The sequence below is a fragment of the Peromyscus californicus genome, unplaced genomic scaffold, assembly GCF_007827085.1.
Source record: "Peromyscus californicus insignis strain IS unplaced genomic scaffold, ASM782708v3 Scaffold_9__1_contigs__length_137607984, whole genome shotgun sequence".
NCBI classification, from domain to species: Eukaryota; Metazoa; Chordata; class Mammalia; order Rodentia; family Cricetidae; genus Peromyscus; species Peromyscus californicus.
In genome coordinates this window covers 20,229,209-20,236,326 of record NW_026294617.1, presented here as the reverse complement: position 1 = coordinate 20,236,326, position 7,118 = coordinate 20,229,209, and the positions used below count along the sequence as shown (strand labels likewise).

The window sequence follows — 7,118 nt, the reverse complement described above, 5'->3', positions numbered from 1 at the left end:
AAGCTCCTTTCCTCCCTTCTCTGGGAAAGACACTTCTCTGGACTGAAGCTCTCATGTCCTCTGGGTGTGTATGGTCCAGTGTTTCTCCTGCTAATGAGTTTGCTCTCCAAACACAGGAGTGTTTGTTTTGTATCAGTTGACGTGCAGAGCACAGCTCTTGCCGCGGGCTGTTTGACAGAGTTTCAGTACTGTGGATTTCGAACTCAGCGGTAAGGCCCTGCAGCGTGTGGTCTGCGAAAGGCTGTTACCCTCTGCTTTTTAAATAAGCTGTCTGAAATACACCCCCAGTGTCCTTTGCTAGATGTGATTGTCTGCTCTGGGCCAGGTCAGTCTTTCAGCAATGTTCCTGCCTGCTCTTCCTGATGCCCGCTGGCCTCTGGAGGACACATAACTGAATGCATTCTTTTTCTTGTGTGTTCTCCTGCCTAAAGACATGCAACTTTAAAAATACATGGTGCAGATCTTCCACTGGTACTTAGAGGTCATCCCAGCTCCTCTCATGTGAATGATTGCAAGTTCACTGAAGTGGATAATTAGAGAAATCTATTGCTCTGTATCCATAGCTATTTGCTACTGTTTAATGAGGAAATGGAAACAAATATCTCTGAAACCTCAATTAATATAACGTGAATCACTTAAAGCTTGGGTATTTTTACTAGAAATAAATCCTGGCACTTAAAAGAATCTTTAAAAATGTTTTGTATAGCAAGTAGGCAAAGCAGTTCCATACAGCAGCCATTAAGTCAGCTGCTCCCAGAGGGGAATGAAGGCCTCAAGGGACTGTGAGGTTCAATTCCATGGATGGTCCAATAAGCGCTCTCTCTCTCTCTCTCTCTCTCTCTCTCTCTCTCTCTCTCTCTCTCTCACACACACACACACACACACACACACACACACACACACACACACGTGTACACACACACACACACACACGTGTACACACACACACACACACACACACACACACACACACAGAGGGACAGAGACAGAGGAAATAGTGGAGGGAGAGAGAGAACCTATGGCAAGCTGATCTAAAATAATCAGCTATGCCCAGTTATCATGATTTTCAGGACAGCATTTAACATGTTAATATAGAGTTTGTACAAAGGAAAAAAGGGGGAAAAGTCCCAAATATAGTTCAGACATGTGCCTTGCTCAATACTAAGATATTACATCATAGTCACAGTAAGCAGGACAATGTGACATCAACACATCCATATGACAGCATGGGCATGACCAGTTAACCATAGAAAGCACATCATGAGATAGAGGCTAAAGGATGGATTGCATAGTAAGCACTGTGTTCCAATTTTACATGTAAGGGGAAGGTGCTTTCTGCTCATCACTACCAACTGAAAGGATAACAGCACTGGTGGCTGGCACTGGTTACCTCATAGAAAGGTCACAATCACAACAGAACCTAGTGGTACCTTTTAGAGCTTTATGAGGAGAAGGGGAGAGATAGAGAGAGCCAGGCCTGGCAGAGAGGAAACACAGATAGAGAGGCACAGACCTGTGCACACAGGCCCACGTGCAGAGATGATGCGGTCACGTCCGCATGACTATGTGACCGCATAACCATGGGGCATGGGTCACGCAGGACCCATGAATGATTAGGCAGACATGATTAAGTGTCCCACTGGGCATGCGCAACCATGGGGTGTGGTTGGAATTCCTGTCACCAACTACCAACAAATAACAATTGGATCCATTAAGGACTTGCACAGCAAAGGCAAACACCTCAGACATCACCTGGCAATGCAGGAGATCAGCTTTAATGGGAAAAGGTTTCTTACATAGAACCCACTATGTATATCCTTAAGAGTAATTAATTTGACTTCATTAAAATTAATTGTGTCAGGCCTGGAGAGATGGCTCAGAGGTTGAGAGCACTGAATGCTCTTCCAGAGGTCCTGAGTTCAACTCCCAGCAACCACATGGTGGCTCACAACCATTCGTAATGAGATCTGGTGCCTTTGTCTGGCCTGCAGACATACATGCTAGCAGAATACTGTATACATAATAAATAAATAAATCTTAAAAAAATTAATTATGTCTGTGTAGCATAAGAGTGAGAGTGTAAAGATGAGTCCTTGTACTATGAGGAACCAAGAATTAATATTCAGAATTATTATCCATCCTGCATCTGGAATGTAAGTAAATGGGCAAATGAATTAACCAAATATCTTCCAAAAGAGAAGACAAGTGTCTCTGAGTTATTGGTAGGAGTATGTATAATCTGCTACAGTTATGTCACTAAAGAGTTTGGCATACACTCATAAGGTACATCATGAGTTTATAGTATGTTCCTCATTTACATTTCTAGAGATATATGCAGAAAATTATTATGCATCTGTTTACCCCTCTAATTGGTGGTGTGAACTTGGGAGAGTGGGGCCTAAAAATGAGGTAGACTAAAGTCTCATACAATAAACTGCTGTGGAATGTCATTCTGTATGCTGTGAATATGTGTGGCTCTGGCTGGTTGATAAATAAAATGCTGATTAGATAGTAGCTGGGCAGGAAGTATAGGAGGGATAAGCAGATAAGGAGAATTCTGGAAGGCTAAGTCAGGAGTCACCAGTCAGACACAGAGGAAGCAAGATAACAAGGCAGAACTGAGAAAAGGTACCAAGCCATGTGGCTAAACTTAGATAAGAATTATGGGTTAATTTAAGTGTAAGAGCTAGTCAGTAATAAGCCTGAGCTAATGGCCATACATTTCATAATTAATATAAGCCTCTGTGTGTTTATTTGGTTCTGAGTGGCTGCGGACCGGGCAGGACACAGCAAAACTTCCAACTATAATAGACAACTGTATTCAGAGCATCAGACAATTTATACTCTAAGGGTAAAGAAGAGTCAAGTGAGTAAGATGTACAATCTCAAGGGAAAGTCACAGGTGGCAAAAACATGTCTTTCCATAGAGACAAACAAATAAATAACAACAGCCAGTTGTAATGATAACTTAAAGTGAACTCACCTCTATCTACTACACCTGGGAAGGGCACAAAAGCACATTCCAAGAACAATTCCATGTTTTTGAAGAAACTGAGATAAAAGACTCTTGTCTTGTTTTTTTTTTTTGGAGTTTTCTCACAAGCACTCAGAATTCCTCTCACAGGGCTCCATTTTTGGGCTGTGTCTGACAAGTATCCATGTTTAGAAGAATTCATAATAATATATATAAATTCCATTTTATTAGAAAGGTGACTGATTGTCCAGACATCTGTCAAGAAGACAATGGGTAAGTAAGTGATTCTGAAACCTTCCAACCAAATCCCAAATGATTCACATTCATGCACTGAAAATAATTATTTCTGAAAACCAGAACTACTTGAAGCACCATAATCACCAAACATAGACCAAATATTTCTTTCATGTATAATTCAAAATTGAGCAAAGTAAACCATTAGATTTTCAAGGAAATACATTTATAGAGTAAAATTGCAGAGAATGTAAGTCTAGTTCAACATCTAACACAGGACTTACAAGAAGGCAAGAAGGATGTAGAATTTCAGTCATGGTAAGTGTTAGCTTTCACTGTCAGGCCACTTGGAACCTTTGTAATATTGTATGTGAAATTTCACATGCATCCCCAATTTGTGTAAAGTATGTTTCATCAAAAGTCAGATGAGAATTAGTATGTATTTGACATCTAAGTGATTGGTTTTCTTGATTGTAGACCGAATGATAGAGTTGGAATCTCTCTAAAGTGGTTTTGTAAGTTTTTTTTTTCCCAAAGGGATTGTTTTGCAGACATGTCCAGAGAAACTTAATTGTGCTCTCCGAGGTTCTGCACTTGGAGGAAGAGGTTTTACACACGTGTTCTCTCCCTTTGGTGTCTAATACGGCCATGCAGAGAAACACTTCATAAACTCTGCTTTGCGCACTGTGGCATCTTCCTTCTCCTAATATTTCATCCCTCCTCCTTCTCCTCTTTCTTCCCCAGGTAGTACTTATGAAAAATAAATTTGACTCTTCTCTGAGTGAAAATCCTCCTAGAGGTTGAAGCTAGAATGCTTCGAGTTTCCCGCTTGTGTATGCCAAGGAGAGTTCTCCAAATTTGGTGGAAGGAGGAAGAGTCCTTAGCTACCAAATGATTTCCCAGTTGGCTTACAGGAGAGGCCTCATGGTTATCATCAGTTACCTGAAACATGGACAGCAGAGGAAAAATGGTTCTGTGAATAAAAGGAACATGAGAGACCGAGCAGATTCTAAGTGGGTGAAGTAGTTGCTGAAGACCATGATCAGATGCACTAGAATCCAAACAAAAAAGCAGAGGTCCATGTTTGTAACTATGTCATTAGACATGTAAATACAGGAGCTCACTGGCCATCCAAACTTGCTTACTTGGTGGGCTCTAGGCCAGTGAGAGACTCTATCCCAAAAAACAAGGCAGAGGGCTCCTGAGGAACCACACCTGAAGATGTTCTCTGGCCCCATCATGAACTTGAACACATATCACATCCACACACACCTGCATACAAATGCAGAGTAACACATGTATTGCACACAAGCATGCTTACACAGAAAGAGGTACAACATGACAGGAAGATATTCCTAACAAAAGATCGGTGTTACTGTATGGTTTTAGCCTGGAAATAGTTAAAATCCTCTAAATCTCATTTTTATTTCTTTAGTCTTCTTTGTGTGTGTGTGTGTGTGTGTGTGTGTGTGTGTGTGTGTGTGTGTGTGTGTGTATGTGTGTGTGCATGTGTGTGGTGTGTATAAATGTGCCTTGGTGTACAGGTAGAGGCCAGAGAACAACTTTGTACAATCAGTTATCTTCTTCCATGTCGGTCCTGGGAAGGAAATTCAAGCTACTGGGCTTGGGGCAAGTGGCAATCTCATCAACTCAAAATCTTTATCATTTGGGGAGGGAACATTTAATATTTTAATATCTTGCCTAAATAAGTAAGATATTAAGAAGCAGATAAAAAGAAACCACACAAGTTGGTCTCAGTCTGTTTGTTGCACTGGCCTGAGGTGCAAATAATCTTGTGCAAGCTTTCCTACTCATTTTCTTCTCTATACCTACAGCATGACCCACAGGCAGATCTAGTTCTTAGACAAAAACTTAGATAAACACTGGCAGGCCAGATTACCTGGAGAACTTCCCAGACAAGCACCCAAAAGTCACTTGATATCTGAAGAGGAATGGAGGAGCCTTAATGTCCAGCAGAGTCTAGGATGGGTTCATCACATGATTCAGAAGCCAGAAGCATGCACTCTTCTGTTCAGAAGACCTCTTCCAAAATTGCAACTAAAATACAATCCATCTCGACCTAGTCATGAGGCTAAGACAAGTAGATGATAACAAATGATGTCATGTTGGTGGGAACACTGAGGCACACTCATAAATATGTATTTTACATATGTATATATATGTGTATATACAATATATGCATGTAATAACATATATACTTGTAACAATAATTAATTTAAAAAGAGACTATGCTTGATTTGGTTTTTTTTCAGGAGTTTGAAAGAGAACAGAGAAGTCTATATGGGAGGGTTTCAAAGGAAGAAAGGGAAGAGAAAATGTTATTATGACTTCAAAAATTACAAAAAAGTAAACAAAAATATTTACCCCATTAGATGAAACCCATACCTGTCACTGTTCTCAGAGCCAAGAACCTGTAGTTAAACATTTCATATGCCTTGGGGGCAAACTACTATTACTTTTGACATAGTATAAAGCTGACCCCTAATGACTTATCATTATACACATAAATTAGTGCATCTGTCAACCCTCATCAGAAAAGCTTCTTGGTAGCAGATGACCATAAAAAGACCTAGAACTGCTCAAGGTACAAAAAATAAAAGACTGTAGAATGCCCAGCGCAAAATGGGACATTAATATCACAGCCCTCCTCCCAAGGCTCAGGGATCACTGCAGAAGATGGGTTGAAAAGATGTTAAGAGCCAGAGCTGGTGGATGCTGTAAGGAAAGACTGTTTCTCAGGCACAGCAACTGCACACATGAACTCATAGGGGTTGCAACAGCATGCGTAAGACTTACACAAGCTAGAGCCATATAAAATCCATGTATGAAAAGGGAAGGGTGGAGATGAAATACCACCACTAGCAGAGCAGCTCTTGACAGTTGATAGCTACAGAATGAGACAGAGTCAGTGTTCTTTAAAGTTGTGGTCCTTGATAAGCTGAACGTCTTCCATTGGATCTCACACATCTCAGAGTGTATGGGAAATGTGAATGGGACTTGTTGGGTCTAAAACAAAAAGAGAAGACACACATCTGGACGGGTATGGAAGGCAGAGTGGATCTGGGAGAATTAAAAGAAGAAACCTTAATTAATACATGCATGGGCTGTAGCACCACCCAATGAGTCCCTTAGCCATGTGCAGACTGTTCATCTATGCATGAGCACGAGCTGTATATTTCAAAATAGAGCCCAGCTAAACACACTTGCAGTGTGATTTAAAGGTTAAAGATGTGATTCATTTAGAAGTTCTTTCTTCATATATACAGCCCCATTTTACTTTATCTCTTACAGTTGTTAGTCTGTGCGTTGCCTTTAAAGAAACGCTTCAGTAAAAATAATGAAAGCTCAGATCTTTAGACTAACTAGGTGACTCCATTTGCTTCTGTCACTGCGAAGAGAAGCCAGGTCAAATATGAGGATTCTTCCACATAACACGAGCACAATTCATCAAAAACTAAAGGGAATTAGCACTTCCTTCCTTCATAGGGTGTAGACTGACCAGCAAAGACCCGGAGAAATGTGAATCAAAGGGTTATTCTCTCCATCCTATGCTGGACCTGCCTTTCTACTCCTGGGCATATCTTTATGAAAAAGGAAAAAAAGGAAAAGAAAGAAAGGAAAGGAGGGAGAGAGGAAGGGAGGGAGGGAGGGAGGGAAGGAGGGAGGGAGGGAGGGAAGAAGGGAGGGAGGGAGGGAAGGAAGGAAGGAGGGAGGGAGGAAGGAAGGAAGGAAGGAAGGAAAGAAGAAAGAAAGAAAGAAAGAAAGAAAGAAAGAAAGAAAGAAAGAAAGAAAGAAAGAAAGAAAGAAAGAAAGAAAAGAAAGTTAAGTAACTGAGTCTTCCACACTGCATGCCTCGAGGCCCCATCGGCTTCCAAAGGCCTGTCTGTAA

The 7,118-nt window shown here is 41.0% G+C and overlaps 1 pseudogene; it reads left to right on the top strand.

Moving 5' to 3' along the window:
• The first annotated feature begins 5,044 nt into the window (after positions 1–5,044).
• On the top strand, positions 5,045–5,317 carry LOC128105950 (cyclin-dependent kinases regulatory subunit 2-like; annotated as a pseudogene).
• Positions 5,318–7,118: the final 1,801 nt, after the last annotated feature.